Source organism: Camelus bactrianus, chromosome 2, assembly GCF_048773025.1.
Source record: "Camelus bactrianus isolate YW-2024 breed Bactrian camel chromosome 2, ASM4877302v1, whole genome shotgun sequence".
NCBI lineage: Eukaryota > Metazoa > Chordata > Mammalia > Artiodactyla > Camelidae > Camelus > Camelus bactrianus.
The window spans coordinates 111,889,091-111,909,343 of NC_133540.1; the positions used below are offsets into that span (position 1 = coordinate 111,889,091).

General features: G+C 35.5%; 1 pseudogene; it reads left to right on the forward strand.

Moving 5' to 3' along the window:
* The first annotated feature begins 1,368 nt into the window (after nucleotides 1–1,368).
* On the forward strand, nucleotides 1,369–1,735 carry LOC105074972 (small nuclear ribonucleoprotein Sm D3-like; annotated as a pseudogene).
* Nucleotides 1,736–20,253: the final 18,518 nt, after the last annotated feature.

The following is a 20,253-nucleotide window of genomic DNA, read 5'->3' on the forward strand; positions in this document are numbered from 1 at the left end:
TAATGTGTCATTTATGTATGTATATACAGAAGTGTAGGAGACTATTAGACAGAAAGATATCAGTGGAGAACATCCACGATGGACACTTGATTATAATTAGTTACAGATTGCATGAGAAACTCGAGAAATAATGAACATAAAAGTGTTATTCCTGATGCTCAGTGAATAAGGCTGTTTCATTTTGGGGGTAATGCAATTGATTAGAACATTCAGAAAAGAAAGACACAGAGTTGCAGGGTTTCTTGAGATTTACATGGTTACCAAAGTTACAGGGTTTGAAATTATAAAATAATAAATTAGTTTCTCACTGTTTGGTGGACTCCTAATTATTGGACTAATAATATAAATCTGACAGGTGCAAGTGTGCCCTCTGGTATCTTTTCCTAAAGTGAAAATAGCTACTTAAGCATAGCTAAACAGTGGTATCTGAAAAAATGTAAAAATTAAAAAAAATGATTTATGAGGATGCTTCCATATGAATGTCATTTATATCTGAAACTAGTCAGCATCTTCTCCCTAACAAAGTTACTGTGCCAGAGATAAATTTCACTGATATAACTAACGCTTATATTTAATTAACTCTTCATTTTTGGTTCAAATAAGTTAGGTATTTATTTTCTCCAAACTTACTAAGGTTTGACATATAAAATAAACCTCACTCATTTTAAGAATATTGTTTGATAATTTTAGTAATTGTGTAAAATTATATAACCTCCACCAAAATGGTATAAAATTCTTCCTTTGCTGATTTGCCATCAATCTCCTCTCCTTTGCCTTTTAACAAATTGTATGCCTTCCATATAAATGGAATAACCCAGTCTGTTTGACTGCTTTCACATAGCATATTGTTGAGAGTCAGTAATTTTTGTTACCGTACCAATAGTTCATTCCTTTATGTTGCTAAGAAGTAGTCCATAATATGTATAAAGCACAACTTGTTTTGTTTATCCATTCACTATTTGATGAACATTGCATTAATTCTAGTTCTTAATAATCATAAATAGTGCTTCTGTGAACATTCACATAAATGTCTTTGTGTCGATACAGGTTTTCATTTCTCTTGGCACGTATACTAAGAATGAGAATGCTGAGCTATGTAATAAGTAGTTGTTTAACACAAAAAGACTCAGCCAAACTACTTTCAAAGTGGCTATACAATTTTGTATTCCAAGCAGCAATGTACAAGAGTTCTAGCGGCCTCAAGAAAATGAAAAGACAACCTACGTATAGGCAGAAAACATTTGCAAATCAAATATTTTAAAAAGATCTAGTCTCCAAAATATATAAAGAACTCTCACAACTCAACAAAAAAAGACAAATAGGCCAGTTAAAATATTTTTGGAGGCTGGAGCCTAACTTCCTGCCAAGATGTCTACTGGTGTGCCAATTACAGTCCTACGTGAGGCTGAAGGCCACCTCATGACAGGTGAGACAAACACCAGCTAGCTGTAACAAGGGAAGCTCAAGGAGGTGAAGGAAACATGGACTGACAATGCCCAGCTTCACAGTCACATTCCGAGCCAGCCTCATGGCACAGCTGGAGCAGGTGTAGGTCCGTGGCAGCAAACTCTGCTTTCTCATTTTGCCTGATGTGCTCAAAAACACACCCATGTTAAAGAGCATGAAAAATAAAACCCAAGGCTCTGAGGCTGGCCAGGGAAAAGCTGCTATTCTGAAGGCCCAAGTGGCCAGGAAAGGAAAATAATATGGAAATGTTTTCCGGAAGCAAAGATGAATTTATCTGTTGAATAGAACTTTGCCCTTATTTTTTTCTTATAGGTTATCTGGGTTCCAGGTTGGGGGAGTGTATGCTGATGCATATGTTCTTGGCTTTCTCTTGACATCTTTCTCTTTAGATCAGGGGAAACGTTAAACTAAATAATTTTTTTTTCCTGCGGGAAAAAAATGAAGGTTGTCTAAAGGTAAACATTTCCAAGTTATAAGATAAGTAAGGCCTAGGTAGGTAATGCACAACATGAGGACTATAGCTAACACTGATGTGTGATATACAGGACAGTTGTTAAGAGAGTAAATTCTAAGAGTTCTTATGGAGATACTGCATTTATATAAATATCCAGAATAGATAACTTGATAGAGACAAAAATGCAGATTATTGTTGCCAGGGGGTAAGGGGAGGGACAATGAAGAGGTTAAGGGGCATGGGGGTTTTTTTTGGAAGTGGAAATCTTTCAACCTAGACACAGGTGGTGGTTCCACACCCTTTTGAATGGATTAAATGCATTGAATTGTGTGCTTTAAATTGGCTAGTAAGCTTGTTCACAGAATGATGATCTCAGGGTTTGCCACAGCAAGAGAGGGTGAACCCAAATGCTCAAGAACATTTGACTCTTACGCCAGCATCATGTTTGCCAAAGTCCTATTGAACAAAGCAAGCCACTCAACAATCCTACATTCAGTGGGTGAGGAAATAGACCCCAGATCTTGATGGAAGGAACTGTAAACGCACTTTCCCAAGGGGTGTGCATACAGATATGTAAGGAAGTATTCTGGTCACTTTTTTTTAATCCACCCACAGTAAAATGGTTTCTTCCCAAACCAGTATCATAATTGCAATACAAACAAAGTAAATGTTTATAATTAAACCAATACTATACAATAAATGCCTATAATAACATCCACTATTTATGTATTATTTTCATACTATACATAAATTTGACAAATGTATTATTTGAGCAATTCACTAAGACATTATACATGAACAAATCAAAGAAATCAAATCTCCCATGAATTGAAGCAATTTAGTCATCAACCTAGCATTAATTTTTCCTCAGCCTAGCCTTCTCCCTTCTGCACGTCATATGTCCCTAGCCATATGGACGTGGATCAGTGAACTATGGAAAATAATCAGAAGCTAAGTTGACAGTATAGTAGTTTTGATGTTTAGTTTTATGGGCCAACTCGACTGACATCCTCTGTCTCTCAGCCCATAGAGTTCAAAAATTGTTCTTGGTAACTCTATGAGATCTGAGGGTCCTGAGGATTAGCTAAGTATTCAGATATTTTAGGATTTAGTTGGTGGAACAGTTTCCTGAGAATCCATGTGTAAGGCAGTTATCTTTCTCTCCCAGATTTTTTTATGCTTTGAGTTTTTAAAATTTCTCCAGGCTCTTGCAACTTGAGCGAAGGTGGAATGTCCTGAAAACTAGTTTGCTGCCAGATACCTATTTTGAATCAGGTATCCAACTGCTGTTTGTTTTGGGTTTTTGTTGTTGTTTTGTTTTATTTTTGCACGTATTTGTAATCTTCCTCCTTCCTTCCTTCCTTTCTTTCTTTTGTTCTTTTGTTCTTTTGTTCTTTCATTCTTTCTTTCTTTCCTTCCTTCCTTTCTCTTTCTTTCTTCCCTCCCTCCATCCTCCAATTCTTCCCTCCCCTCCCTCCTTCTGTCCCTTTCTTCCTTCTCTTGCTTGCTTGCTTTTCTGAAAGCATCTAAGTTAATTCTAAAAGCTTATGCCTCAGTCAGACAACTCAGCCTTGATGATGATATGCCTATACAAATAAGCCCCAAAATAACCCCCTGTATGATTTCATGGCTGAGAATGCAACAAAAAAACAATAGGATTGTTGTAGAAAGAGACAGAATGACTTCTGTCTTATTTTCCAACATCTTCCCAGGAATCTTCGAATAAATGTGCAACTGGAAACAAACAGTATTTTTTTAAATTTCACAATTGCAGACCTTTATAGAATACTCTGTTACAAAGTATGCTCTGTAGAATCCTTGTCACCAATCTTCCATTTTATGAAATATGGAATCCCTTGATCATTCAGCCAAATGCTTAGACATTCATACACTGACATATATCCACACTTTGTTTCTCTCTTCCCAGGCAAAGCGAACAGGCATACAATGATTAAAGTTTTAACAATTGGAAAGATTTCCTTTTCTCCTTGTCCTGCAGACTACATCCGAGGGAGCTGTTTTCTGCAACAGTTTTGGTGGGTGACAATATATCTGGCAGAGCCAACTAAGTTTGAATTTTTAAAGCTGTGCATGTCAACTCAAAGGCAGGTGGCAATGCAGCTGAAGTAAGGTCACTGGAACAATGACTTGTCAGCTCAGGCATGTACTTGTCTGTTCAGGAGCTCTGGGAGCCTTACCCGGTATGCAGTTAGTAAACCAAACTCTCCTTAGTAGTGAAATGTTGCACAAATAACTCTACTGCTTGAAAGTTCCAAGGAAATGTGGTTTATGAAGAACAGCTCAGATTTTTAGACACTACAGAGGTCCATCAAAGAGGGAGACAGTGATCTTTTTGTGTATAAAATGTTAGATTTGGTTAAATAACTTGTTATTTGATATCTGTAATTATGAGTAAATTTAATTTTAAATATTAATTTTCCATAATGTCCTCTACTTGTTTTGATATCAGATGAGCCAGCCTCATTAAGGCTACCTTCAGAAAGTGCAGTATTTTCCTTTGTAAGAATGTGTGTACAAATGCGATTCTCTCTAGAAGAGAGTTTGTCTGAAAGAGTTTGTGTGTGAGTGGAGTGGTTCCTTAAATATTTGATGAAATATGCCTGGAAATACTTCTGGGAACCTGATTTTTTCATGGTAAAGAGTTTTAAACTAATTCTATTTGTTTAATTATTATAAGCTTATTCAGATTCTATAATCCTTTGCAAGTCAGCTTGTTAAATTGTAAATTTATAGGGAATTCTCCATGTATTTTATTTACATTTAAATGTATTGCCTATAGTTATTCATTATATGCATTCATCTATTTAATTTTAAAGTATCTATAGGCATGTCCCCTCTTTAAAAATTTGTATGTTTGTCTTCTCTCTCTTTTCCCATAATCACTTAGATAAAAGTTACCTGATTATCTTTAATCAAATGAATGAATTTCCACTTAATTTTAATTTTTATTTTTTGACTTTCTGTCACCATATTCTGCCTTAAGTGTTTGAACTTTGTAGCTCATACATTTAGCTAATTATCTTGACACTGTCTTTTCTTAAAATTGAGCATTTAGGTTATAAAGTTCTCTATACATAATGCTTTGGCCGCATCCCACAAGTTGTGATAAGTATTGTTATTTTTAGCATTCATTTATAAATGAACTACAGAAATTGCTCTCATTTATCTCTAAATCAAATCGGTTACAATGAATGTGAGAATATCTTGCTATCATGGTGAATGTGTCTCCTTTACGCAACAAATTATTTAGAGTGCCGACAGTGGGCTGGCTTCTGGGTCTGCAGCAGTGAACAAACAGTGGAAGACAATGATCTCTGCCCTTATGGAGTTATTATAATGGAGAGGAATACAAAATAAAAATACTAAAAGAAATCAAACGTATCATTGTTAGAAGGTGATACTTCATATGAGATAAACAAACAGACAAGGTGGAATGGGTTGAGCCTGCTGGTCAAGAAGATAGGTTTGTAATTACTCAGAGTAGACCTTGCTGAGAATGTGATATAATCTGTGAAGATGACAGCGTGAGCCATTTGTTTATATGAGCGAAGGACTTCTTAATCAGAAAAAAGCACAGTGCAAATACCCAAGGCTTGAATATACCAGGCATATTTCAAGGAGGTCGCTGTGACTGAAATAACTGCTGAGATAATTAAGGGACTTAGGAAAAAGAAAAGGAGGATTGTGCCACAATGTTGGTACTTCTTTTATTTATTTTCTTCCAGCAGAGGATGGCACAAGATTATAAAATAGATGAAAAACTATCACAGCACCTAACCAGAATCTCAAAACCAGGAGACCTTAGGGAATATGGAGAAAATGGCCATTTGCAAGAAATCCTGTGGTCTCCTAAGTTTCGAGTGTTACAAAGGGATTTTTATAGATTTGGAAAGCTTGAAATTTTGAGAGTAGAGCTGGAGCTACAGAAATAATGATTTATTAGCCTTTTAGCTGATACATATTTTAACCTATTTTATCTCAAAAGGCTGATCTAAGGAACACCGGTTCTCTGTTTTTGTATCATCACTTTACATATTTAACATTATGTCTTGCCCACAAGCAATCAGTACAAATTATTGAAATTATCATTTGTTAAGAATTTTGGGGGTTGAATTCCTCATCAATGATATGATGTTCTAAACAGAAATATTGCCCAAGCCCATCTAAAGTGGATGCAAAATCATTCACAAATGTTAAGTTATATCAGCTAAATGCCACAAAACAGACTTAAAAGGGTCTATAATAATTCTTAGTTTTAGATTTCTCATTTTAATGATTTTAAAAACTAATTGAAAAAACTGTTCAGGAGTTACTTTGTAATTACTTATTACAAAGTTATTTTGATGACCATGATAATATTTTCATATAAAAATATTTTAAAGTATTTTTGAGTCTTGCTGCATCTTTCAGGACCTAAATATGGGATATCTACAATTTTATTGCTATTACTTATCAGATTATCAAAGAATTTATAATATGAATTTTGTTAGTTCTGAGTTCAGCTAATAAGTGCAGTATTTTTTTAAGTAAGTAAATATTTCAAATTTCAGTTGTAAATGCTTTAAAAAAACACTTCATAAAAGCACAGAACATATTGTGCTCAAATTTAAATCCAGGATTTGAAAGTAAAGTGATATAATGTAGGTGTGGAATCATGACTTAAAAAGAAAGATTGAACTAAAAAAAAAGCTATGTATAGACTGAATTGGAAAGTCCTTCAATATGCTGGTTATTTTCCATGTAATCACTCACAGCTTTCTCTGTATCCAGCTGACTACGAAGACCTGAGTCTTGAGCTCTCTTGTCCTTGAACTCCCAGTTAAATTCTTCTGAAGGGAGGTGCTGGCCAGAGATTGCAGAGCAACAGCAGGGAGAGAAAAGCTCTTTATCCCATTCTACTGTCACACATACACCCAAGTCTTCCCTGTCCACACGATCTTACTTTTTGGTGTGGCTGTTTCCTTTCCTCACGGCCAGGGTTCCGCTCCTGAAGCCCCTCTCTACTGGCTATAGCACTTAGCAGGCTCTATTAAAACTACTTCCTCCTCTCGCCCCTGCAAACTCGGGGAACTAACAACTTCCTGATGCTACTGATCTCATCCCTTTTGGTTGGTTGTTCTCTGCCCACATCTCTGTAAAAAGATCTTCTTCATTAATTCTTTAAATGTGGCATCTATTTCCTGTCAGTATCTTAATCAATACATCATACTTGGAGGAGTGATTCCTAAACATGGCTGCCATTCAAAACATTTGGGAAGCTTTGTAATAACACAGATTTTAAAATATACATTAAGGAAATGCTGAACCCTACTACCAGACCAGTTAAATCGGAATCTCCAGGAGTAGGGCTTGTACGTAAATATCTTTTTTAAACTTTCTGTATGTACTATCAGGGTTGAGAAATTTGCCGTAAAGTCTGTAGTCTCAGAAAATAAACTTACGGATACCCAGGGGGAGAGGGGTTGGGGAGGGATAAACTGGAAGTTCCGGATTTGCAGATAGTAACTATTATATATAAAATAGATAAACAACAATGACCCACTGTATACCACAGGGAACTATATTCAAAATCTTGTTAATAGCCTAAAATGAAAAAGAGTATGACAAGGGATATATGTATCTATGTATAACTGAACCACTATGCTGTACACCAGAAACTAATACAACATTGTAAATCGACTATACTTCAATTTAAAAACTTAAAAAATTAAAAAAAAATAAAGTCTGGAATCTCAAGCAGGCTAAGATTCTTGGTATATTAACTGTGAAGGGAAATCTGAAATCTAAACCCTCCTGTCGCCACCATTTTTTCCATCAAACATGCTTTATTCTCATTTTGAGTAAATATAAATGTGTGAATTAATTATCCACAGATATGGAGAAGTGTTAATATGAAGATAAGATTTGGTCTCATTTATCATGGAGCATTGTAGCTTATTACTAGAAAGATGAAAATTCAGCAGATTTCTATGCTTCATCATGTAGAATAGATATTAATATGCTCTATGTTGTAGTAGGCACTCAAATATGCTTTTAAGAATGATTGAAATCTACAAGGCATGTGAGTATTAAATGTGTTAGTCACTGCTGGGCCTCTGGATTTATTAAGTTAATTAACCTGATTACATTCAGAGTTTTACTATCAAGAGATAGCACACAGATACTGTTTGGGGCTGAGTATCATTTCAGCAGCAAGTTTCTCTTGGCCCCTCACACTTTCAGTGCATAACTTCCATGTTCAGTCAATTCTACATAGATATTAAGTGTGTACCTCCTATGCAGATTTCCACTCATCTCTGTGTTTAACATGTGTCTTGGTATTAGCCCCTTCTATTTGATCTATCAGTGCTGATGATATGATTTCGTGTTATATGTTTGTTGAGGATAAAACTATGCCTATTTCTGTTGCTATGCATATCACTTCACAGTGTCTGAAATGTATGAAATTCAGACATCACTTACTTATCAAGCTTATTTCAACTGAATAACCTCCTGTATCTGGAGTGCAATATATGTTTTTAAATACATAATCAATAAAAAAACTAGAAAGAAGTATTTTTGAGTAGAATAATAATTAAATTGACAGTTTTAAAATCTGCAGTATTTTAGACATTTTCATAAAATAATATAGCAACATTGCATTAGACATGTCTTTCAGAGTCTCAAATGCTCTACTGCCTGAATTTCATGTTACAGTCATAACGCATGTCCTAAGAATCAAACAGAAGGTTAATTCCCTCAAAAATATTTCAGAAAAAAAAGTACCATGTGAGAAGGGATCTTGTCTGGATTGTTCAAAATTAAATCCCTTGCATCTACAAAAGTTCTCTAAACAGTAAGAAAAAATGAATGTTTGTTGGTAGAATGATAAAATAAATGAATGGATGGATTAATTAGTTAATTAATCAAGAGAATGTGGATACATAACTCTGAATTCAGGGTCGCATTTCAGGCTGGAGACAAATATATGAGTCATAAATGTACAGATAGATAAATTCATATTTGCATCCAGGATGAGATTCCTGGGAGAGAGAGTGTAAAAAGTACAAAGCTACCAACAAGGAGCCTAGGAACAATTCATCTCTCTGAGGCAAACTATATTTAGAATTTGAGAACAAGAGTAGAAACCCAAAAAATTTAACTCAGAAGGATAGATCAGTAAAGCAGGAGGGAGACCAGGAGTCAAAAGCGTCACAGACAGCAAGGGAATTTAACATTTGAAGAAGGAGGGGCAGTTCAGTCTTTTCAAATGCTTCTGAGAGAGGGGAAAGTCAGACTCTTGTTTTTTGTAGTAGGGAGGTCAGTGGTGATATATACATGAACAGCTTTAGCAGAATGCTGGGGCAAACGTTCAGCAAAGAAAATAAATTTGGAAAGTTAAAATGGAAGATGGTAAACTTTGAGTTTTGTGTGAAAAGTGACAAAAAACAGGGCATTACCTAAAAACAGATAAGGAGTCAAGACATATATATATGTATACATACATATATATATATATATATATATATATATATATATATATATATATAAAATGTTGTAAGTTCATAGGAATTATGCCTTAGTTTCACAATAGATATGCATCTTAAATAAACCTGGAAGAAGTTAATTTTATTTAATCTATACTGAGAAGTAAATAGTTAGTGGGAGATGCCAGCCATCTAGATATGGAAAAGACAAAAAACAAGCAAACATCATTTCACACATATAAATTCAAGGATACATTGAACCGTTTCCATTTATTATCTTGCATAACAACCTATTTAAAGGCACTGGAAGCCACATGGTAATGAATTAAGGTGACTAATCCAAAAATATTTTGCCTCTAAATATGCTATGTCACCCTCTATATCTTACCGTAAGAACGTATGCATAGGTCTATGCTAGTCTAACTATGGTGCAATTATCTGTTTAACTCTTGACCTCTACCACCAGAGTCTGAGAATTCTTACACCAGAAATCCTGTCTTTTAGCGATAAATAGTGTAGTTTCTGGGGTTCTAGTGCCTGGATTCAAATTGTACTCTGCCCCTGATTAGCTGTGTAACTCTGCTTAAGTGAGCTATTTAACTTTAACCTTCAATTTGCTTTCCTCTGCAGCGGGCATTATATTAGCATGCACCTCGTATGATTTAGCCAGCTGTATCATGACAAATAAGTGTCAAGCTTTTAGCTCAGTACAGATGATGAAGTACCAAGTAAAGTTGGTCAGTATTATTAGTATTCCCAGGATCGTGACTATGTTTAGCACATAGTGGACACTAAAAATAGTTCTCTTAATGAAGCAAGCAACTGAGTGAGGAGATGAATGAATGGCATCACACCTGAAATCTCAACCCAAGAATCATTAAAGGATCAGACATCAAAGACAATGATAGTGTTTCTTGAAGATCCATGTCAGGGTGCCTGTGTTCCTGGGAGCAGCATGGAAGGTCTTGGTTGCCTAAAGTGGTGATTCTGAATTGGGAACAGGTCCAAGAATGTCATAATTTTGCTTAATCTGTTTTTTGACACCTAGTTCAGGACCAAGAAGGGATGTGTAGTCCTGAGAATTATAACAAATACAAAATCTTGATCAAAGCAAGAGATGGAACATAGCTTCTCGGCAAAGAAAGGAGGATAGAATTGAGCCTGGAGATTTAGTAACGAGCAGGTGGTTTGCGTAGGTGTCTTTGGTACTTGATTTAGAATACAGCTGGGCTCCTGGGATATAAAGACATAAATACCCTTGGAAGAGATCACTTAAAATTTAGCTACCAAAAATGTAAGTGCTTATTTATCATTTTGACAGGTTATGTAATTTTTAAATGAAATTTTACACTGTCACTTGGTATCTATAATCTAAATGTGACTGGTCTAATCTAATATAATCTAAATATTTGGCTTAAAATGTAGTAATTTCAAGTTCTAGTGAAAAATAGAATTAATTATCTTACAATATAATCTCCCTTTTGGGGGGTAAGTATTTGTATGAGTTTAGTGATTCAGGATAATACTGCCTGCATTTACCTCCAATAAGTTGAACTTCTAAGTCTATGGGGAATTTTAAGTACAGAGCAAACACCATAGCTCTCCAATGGTTATAACTTAAGTTTTTTGGTATTGTCTTGAGATTTTTGGTCCTCTTACAAGCAATTTTTGTTAGATTTTAAGAATACATTTTGTCAAAGAAATGAGTACAAAAAGAAAGGTCCTGACAGAATTGGAAAGATGAGTCATGACAGGGCTGTGGTTAAGAAACTTTAAATACAAACTTACTTTTATTGCTTGCAGAATATATTTCATAGATTCACCTGAGGATATAAAACTGATGAATTTCCCTCTAGGCTTATCCGTGAACAACAAAAAAGAAGTGAATTTCCATTTCCTCACAGTAAATTACTCTTTGATCTTAGCTGCATAATATCCTTGTGATTGTCATTAGCTATTTTTAAAAAGTGCCTCTCTTCACATGGGTAATTGAGTTTAAATAGTTGAAGCCAGTTTGCACATTGAAACTCTGTCAGAATGCCTCCAGAAATTAGTAAACAAAATTGCATCTTCTCTAAATTAGTGAGAAAAAGCACCAGCTGACTGCTATCATCTGGAAGCTCACAGAGATAGAGGAACAAATGATTCTTAAGTAAATAACAGCATTCCGGGCACAGAGTACTGACACAAGGGTAAGGCATGGGATGACATTTACTGTTCTTTATTGGTTTTCTTCTCAAGAGCTATGAAGTTTGTCAGGTTTTGGTAAATGATCTTTGTCTCACGTTGAGAGAATGTAGACTCCTTCAGACTGCTGTTCCTCATGTAGTGTTCATATTATTTAGATGGAAATTTTGGTCAGAAAACATCCTACATTATCTGGGGCATCTGGCCCTTCTTTTTACTGCTGTTGTTATTATTATTCTTACTCCTGTTTTGGTTCTTGTTATTTTGGAGCAGAAGATGATTATTATTTACCTGCTTGTTTAATTTTGTCAAGACATTTTTGAACTATGAGTTTTAGGAAACAAATTAGAAGTGAAATTGGAATAACACAGATATTAACTAGGGACCTTCTATTTTACTCTCTTAGATGAAAAAGTTGTACTGTGACATGGTAAATATTTGAATATTTAATTATGAGGCAGAATATCAATCGGTTAAAGTTTTCAAGTAATTAGCCATATGAGACACTATGTGAACCTCCTTTTGAATAACACAAGTAAAATTGAACTAGAATTATTTCACTTATGGTATTTAAAAATAAAATCCACTATGTACAATATATTAGGATTGTAAAAATCTATTAAAAATTTACAAAATAAATGAGCACCTTGGATACGTATTGGAGAAGGAAGCACCCAAAGATGGAATATGTCTACTTTTACAGGAACAGATAAATCTCTTTCATCTTCATGGAACCTCTTTAATTTCTCATAAACAGTCTGGAGCCCTTTACTACTGCTTTTCCTATTTAGTTTCATATCTCACCTTTAGGGTGCTGACACCTTATTTGGAGTCAGCAGATGTTCCTTTGATTTTCCCTCCCTATCCAAGTGCTCCATCTTCCTCCTTTATAATGTGAAGCCCCAGCTCACCCTTCACCTGTCATATTACGTTATTCCTTGCCCTCTCCTTCTCCTTATCTCTGAATTGCAGTGCCCTAATTGTTTCCTGCCTATCATGCTGCCCTAATTTTTAACAGCTTATTTTACTGTTCTGTTTCTTTGGATCTGAATCCTTTTGTCCTTCATCCATCTTTTCATTTGAATGTGCAGGTACACGGACACATTTATTTCGAGATCAAAATTTGAAAAGAACAGGGAATGGTTACAAGGACACAAAAAAACATAATCTGTTCCTTTCCTCGACTTTTTTCCTCAGCATGTCTCCAATTTTATTATTTAAATGAAATGCACTAAATTTATAGAGCTCTCAATTAAAGTACAACATCTTTAGAACTACTTAGAATATTAAAGGAAACTCTGAAGTACAAAGAACAAAAGAATGTGCTTTTTAATCATTTTGTAGTCCAGCAGGCCACAGTGCCAAAAAAATTAATGCACTGTGTTTTCTGTTATTTCCTAAAGCAAACTGTGGCCAACTTAATTTAAAAGTCACTAAGTTTAAGAGTAGGCTTTTCAAAAAAATGTATATAGACATTAACATAATCTTTATTTTGATGTTAAATAAAATATTAAGTTCAAGAGTCATAAGGGACATTTGGATAAAGGGTAGTAAGAACCTACTCAACTTAAATTTTAGAACCTTAGATATGATTGATGCTAGTGGTTATTTGATTACAAACAGGAAACTTGACTCCTAGGCAAGACAGTGAGTTACACAAATTGCAAGAGAAATTTGCTAGAAAAACTAGGGCTTTAGAGATTCCTGACTCCAGATTGAGTTCTCTGGAACAAAGTACGTGGTTGGACTTTATTCCCCCATCTCTGTGATTCACATCCCAGAAAACAAACACACGCTAAACAACAATAAAGTCATTGTGAATATTTTGTTTGGTTCTATATTAAATTTTGATATCTGAGTTGATACTTTCTGAGCAGTGCTCTACTCAAAGAAGTCATTTTTATTATACTGACATAATCATACCTAATATTCCAGACCATGGGTCTGTAAACTTTATCTTTAAAGGACCAGATAGTTCATGTTTTAGGCTTTTCAAGCTATCTGATTTCTTTTGCAATTACTCCACCAGGCCTTTGTGGCACTAAGGGAGCCCAAACACAATACCTAAATAGAAGAACATATCTGAGTTCCAATTACACTTTATTTATGGACACTGAAATATAAATTTCATTTCATTTACCTGTGTCACAAACTATTATTTTTGTTTTCGCTTTTTTTTAATCCTACCCTTAAAACATAAAAAATAATGCTCAGCTTGTAGATCGCAGAAAAATAGTTCATGGATCAGATTAATCCAAAACACTGTTCTTTCCTGAGTGGGAAATCATGTTAGTGAACATAGAAGTATGGTTGGAAAACTCAGTGATGTCTTCTACTAAAAACATAATTTTAAAAAAATTCAAGACTGATTTTCTTCTTAGAAATACACAGAACATGGATGAGGAAGAGACACTCATTGAGAGGGCATATTATACCAGGCACTCTTTAAATACACTGCAGATATGCGAGCAGATGTGGGTACCACACCTGTGAGCTGAGAATTGAGAATAACAAGGCTAATAGGAAAGGGTTAACTAACTTACCCAGGAACACTCAACTATTAGGTAACTGAACTCAAGGTTCGAATCCAGACCTGTTGGACTCTAGAGCCTAGGTTCATTCCACTCACGATACTGAAATAGAGTTAATGTTAAATAAAGAAAATGTATGCAGTTTGATTCCATGTAATATATGATGCTCCGTCCAAAAAGTCTGAGATTGATTAGCGGTGACAGCATTTCAGATATCATTATGCAGAAGAGGCTGCTGCAAAATTCCCCTTGCAGAGAAGACAAAAGCTTTGGGGAAAGGATGAAAGTATAAGCTTGGCCAAATCTACTCAATAAAACTTGACTTGCCCTTTATGTTTAAGCAGCTAAAGGCCACAGGGTGGTCTGAGTTCAAAACCGCTGCCTACCCCGATGAAAAGCGGTCTTTAGGAGTGATCAGGAGTCCTCTGCACTTCTCTGCAGCCTTGTTGATGATGAGAGCAGAGAAGCAGTTCTAGGAAACTGGCAAAAATGCACATTTCCTTAGTTTTGCTGTCTCTGCAAAACATTGTGCACAGCTGTACTCAAACCCATTAGCTCAACCTTTCAGAAAATTCTCTCACAGAAATTGCTTAGAGGTACATAGGCTGCCAGTTGCTGTGTGTTTTGAGAGCTTTACCTGTCGGAAGCAGGCTCAGCACTCCTTTGCTTAATTGGTCTGTAGAGACTGGTCATTTTAGAGGAAGCAGTTCCACACCTCAGAGAGAATGACATCTATCTAGGCCCATAATCAGCTAATTTAAAGAAAGGGAATTCGAGTCTCTCCAGGGGATGCTTACTGTCCAGTCTGTGCTGAGATGGGTCGAAAGGCTGCAGAAAGCACTTCAAGCCATGTAAAATTCAGGGGAAACTGGGAATAGAGAAAAACAGTTTTCAAAATACATGAAGTCCCTTACTTTAGAATGCAGGCGTACAGTTACCTCGGAGCACACCAAAATACTGAAATTTAAAACTGAGTATCTGATTTTGATTACAGACGACCGAATTGTGATATTTCACATTTAGTTCTAGCATTGTCTACCACACAGGGTGATTTTCCTAAGATCAATGGATTTTAGCAGTGCAAAATGATCAAAAGCGTAGAGCAAATTAGACCTCAAATCATAAGGATGTGCCAGGTAATGCTTTAGGGGGTAGAAATGGAAAATATCCACTCACTTCCTAAGACCCTGAGTTGGGTCCTAGTGTGCCCCTGATAACAATGCAACTTCAGGCAGCTTACTTAACCTCTCTATGCTTCTGTTTCTTTAACCTAAAAATCAAACTTAATTGAATTATCTTACATGACAAAATACAGTTAAAAATCCTTATCTCCAATTTTACCTGTCTACTTTTTAAAAAGACTTTTATTCGTGATGAGTTTTTTAAAGGTGCATCTCCAAGAGTTAACAGCCATGGATCAAACCACAGCTAGTTGATGAATATGAAGTGAAAAACAAAACAAAATGCAGACAATTAAATCAAATAATATATCCTTAATGCTTTAAATATAACATTTGAATCTTACTATTTTGAATTAAAAGTAAGAAATAGTCCTTAAATGCATTCTAGAGGCATGTGAGTAAGAAAATGCCAAAATGACTGCTAAGCAATTATAATTTCTCTTGAATATTATAAAAAGCTTCTATCATTCCGTGATTATTGAAAAGTCCAGAAATTATTATATAATTCTACTTTATTTTACAATGAACACTCTTTTGAAAAATAAATCCAATAAAAATGAATAAACTCTTACAAAGAAAAAAATAACAATGTAAAATACATATGACAGTTTTATTCAATTCTCATTTTAGAAAATATTATAAAACTGTTACAGGGAAGAAGGGAATAAAAGTTACCTCGGTTCTTAGTCACCCCAAAAATATGAATTTCTAACAGGAGACAGACAATGTAATATAAACAGCAGCTTTTATTAGTGAAGTAAAAAGGTAGTAAAATATAGTACACCCCCAGGAATTGGTATTGGGCCAATTCAAGAAAAGAAAAACGGCATGGCTCCTTTGTTTTTCCTGTTCTTATATCCTGGCTTAGGGGACGTTCTCCTGATTGATTATTGATGGCTTCCGTTCTTTGAGAGCTCAGGATGACTGACAGCTCATGTTCCTTGTGCTCAGGCATGCCCATCTCTTTTATGCATGTTTTTACCCATGATGCACACAGAGAAATCTACTGGTGGGGGCTCAAACTGTAATGTTAATTGTATTATAGTGAGCATTGGGTCAAGTTAAGCCGGGCATTTCTCTCTACTGTGCAGCTGCAGCAATTGATTCTAGTCAGCTTTGCTGGCCTTCATTTAGACAAAGTAAAATTTTGGCGGGCCCCTATCCTGAGCACAGGCATACTGCGTGCTGCGTTCTCGGTTGCTCCCTGCCCCTTCCTCTCCCCTTGCCTGGTGCTCATTTCTATCTAACTGCCTAGCAAAATCAAGCTAAAATACTAAAAGAACACTCAGAGATAAGTCTTTAAAAATTCAGTCAGAACCATTAGAAATTGAAATAACCACATATTATTATAAAATTATAGCATATAAGGGAATAATGATGGCCATTATTTCAGATGAATTGTGTGGTTAAAAACTAATGTGACGTAATAGAACAAATACGAGATGGAAAAATTCAGGACATTGGAGCATTTAAAAGGGAGAAAAAGTGCTTAGAAAAAATCTAAAATATTATTTAATTGGCAAACAAATGTTATTCTATTTCATCAGGTGTATAAATAAGACTGGTTTAGAATTTAAAATAATATTCTATAGTTGGATATAAATGATTATGCGGGCTATGTTTACATTTGTTTAAGTGGTGCAAAGTGGTCTGATATTATCAGATACAAAATAATGTATCAGCAGTATAAAATAAACAAGGATTTTAAAGAAAATAATATTTTCAGATTATTTCATAATTTTGGAATTAGTAGTAGAATATCTTAGCAGTCTCTATATTTAGACTAACATACAAAAAATTAGTTGTATCAAAGCAAAAAGTGTGCGAGATAAAGTTAAAACAAGCAAGAAAGACTTTATTCAAGACTATTGTATTGGTGGAGACAGGCGATCATAGGCCACTTGTGTTTGCTAATTAGCCTTACCCAAAGAAAAAGTAAATTGTTCTGTAGCTTTATGATTTGAAGTCCTTTTACAACTTGGACCAAGGCACCCAGTAAAGTTAAGCCTCTCCCCTCCCACAGAAACTGGTAGGGTGCCATCTTCCTTGATTACATTTTAAAGGCTCGGGTCCTTGAGAAAGACAGTCCTGGGTTGTAAAACTGCCCAGAGGCTTTTTAAAAGTTTTAATTCTCACAGGGACAGAGAAGAACTTTTCAGTTACAAGTTTTCTAAGGTAAACGTTCTAAGAAAAGGGAGGTCAGAGGCCTTGATGCAAAAAGAAGTTTCTCTAGAAGTTTAGTCAAGCTGAGGGGAATCTTAAGGACTTCTGGTGAGTCTAGGTAGTAAGAAAGTGTCCTTTTTTTTTTTTTTTTTCCAGAATCCCTTATTGCTATATAAATAGGTGCACCTTTAGGTAAGCTACAATAGATTGATAGCCACTCTGAGGGCATGCTAGATGTCAGCAGGCCAGAAGGCAGTTCGTGGTGGAGGCTAGCCCAGTGTCTGCATAGTGACTGGCTCCAGAAGTCAGTTTAGATTAGGAAAGACACCGATAACTCAACAAACCAGAGGAAGACATAGCTAAGAAAGCAAAGATTAAACACAAAATAAATAGATTAATTACAAGCAGTCTAGAGGTAGTAGATTAAACAGAGATAGACAAATGTGGAGCTAGAAGATCTGAAAGTTACAAGCACAAGCATCATTCATTGGCACTCATCCTTGCATTAATTTTTATGTTTAAATCATAGTAGCTGCTATTAAAATCCCTATGTTCTTTGGGAGGACTTTATGGACCACACTCACACATGTGGTTGCCCAAACCCTGAAAGTTATTTACATACTGACAGAAGCATTTAAAATTGTAATGGCTAAAATGCCACTACTTCCCTAGATCTGGGCTTCCCCAAGATTTCTCACTCCCCCAAACCCTCTGAGAAAGTAGGGGAGCTAGACTGAAGAGGGTGCCGTGTATCACAAAATCATACTTCTCCAAAAGTTTATGCCACGGTGAATTAGTTTCCCAAACTGGCTGCACATCAGAATGGGATTGAGGATTAGCAGTGGCACAAACTTGGCTCAACCTCAGATCCCTAAGCTAGTATGATGTAGTGAGGGGTAATGTATGGATACATAGCTATATTCCTATCTATCTATCTATCTATCTATCTATTTCAGATCTACCCTCAAAAGTCAGCCAATTCACATGCTGCAATCCAGAATTTAGAAACCACTGAAACAGACCACCGAACTCCACTGGTTCTTGGCAAGGGAACTGGCCAAGGCTAAGGACTGGCTGCTGGAAGTAGATAATTCTTACATCCAAATCAAACTCACTCAAGACACTGAGGATTCTGACATTAAAGGAGCTCAGTGTTTGGCTTTCAGTATCATGATCTTTTAACAGAGTCAATATGTGATGAATCATTAAGTGAACATCTGAATTACTTGAAGAAGATACTCAAGACATTATTATTACAGTCACTGTTCTATCCTTCTCCTTAGCTGATCCCTAATCCTCCACCCTCTCCTGTCAGAGTCTTAATCCTTTATGCCAAAGCCAATTATCTTCCAATAATGAATTAGACCAAAAGAAGATTAATAAACTGCAATGCACAAAAAGTCAATCTATACATTGTAGCAGGAACAACAATAACAACAAAATATTACTTTACACAAATAAATTTATATGTGGGAAAAACCAATCTAAAGGAAAGTAGACTGGAGAAGGGGCAGTAAACTAGATAGACCATGGGTTGTTTTCCTCTTAATATGGAAAATAATGAGTATGATATATCCTAAGTGAGTGGACTTTACTGAAAACATTTAAAGTTATTAACTTCACCAGTTATGTTCTTATCAGTTATTCTATTGTTATGGAAATGACAGGCCAGTGAAGAAACAAGCACCACTCGAAGGGTTGGAGTACTCAGATGTATTACACCGGCGGGCTCAGAGGGGCTTCTGCTCCAAAGCTCTGAGCACCTTCAAGACGTGCGCATGAGATTTTATAGGGTAAAGCACAAGCTTGGGGGTATTCAGCCAATAGGCATGGAACAGCTTTAGCAGCATCATTATCACAAAAGTGGAGGCAGGGAGGCAGCAAAGCAACATTCCAAAGCCAGATATATATCTTTGAAAATCCAGCTGGCTAGCAAAAAACATGAACAGCAAACCAACACTAATTAACTTGGATTTACAAGTTAGTCCAGCAGAACTCAGATCAGTATTCTGATACTTAGATATATGAGTTATCTTATTAGCCCAGCCCAGCTTCTCCTTCACATTCCTAAACTTGTGAGTTATCTTGTTAGACCAGCCCAGCTTTTCCTTCACACTATACCTAACCTAATGAAATTTCTAGAACCTTGGCAATCAATGTATACTATAGCTATGCTAATCAAACTATGATTAGATGTGAACCAGGCTTAATCCACAAAGAAACTGGGTGTAAGTATTTTGAGTTTTCTAGAAATGTGGAAGTGGTCTCTCTGTTGAAGCTAAAAATGAACACCGGAGCGCTTATCTTTTTATGTAATGTTTACAATGACATATTTACAGTATTCTATAAAAGTATTATAGTATTATACCATGATGGTTTAACAGAGATATTTTGAAAAGTACTGCTTCAAAGAACACTACGAAAAATACTAGGAAAACTCTAAGTGAAATATAAAGTAAATGAGTGTATTTTCTGCAGGACTCCTCAGAACCTTTAAAATTGAAATGTACACTGTGAATCTGCAGCTTAATGTTAAACAGACAGTTTTCCCCAGTGTACTTGAGCCCAGACTTTTTTTTCTTAAACTTCATCTTATGATCTGATGCGACTAGGATTCCTCAGAACACTTGGGAAATATTTCTTCAAAAATAATTAATGGATGAATGGGAAATGTCATTTTAGTAAGTACATAGAAATGAAGTTAGCATCTTCCAGAAATTCCTTAACTGCTTCATTTTCTAGAGGCAGAATCAAGTAGATACTTGGGGGAAAAAATATTCTAT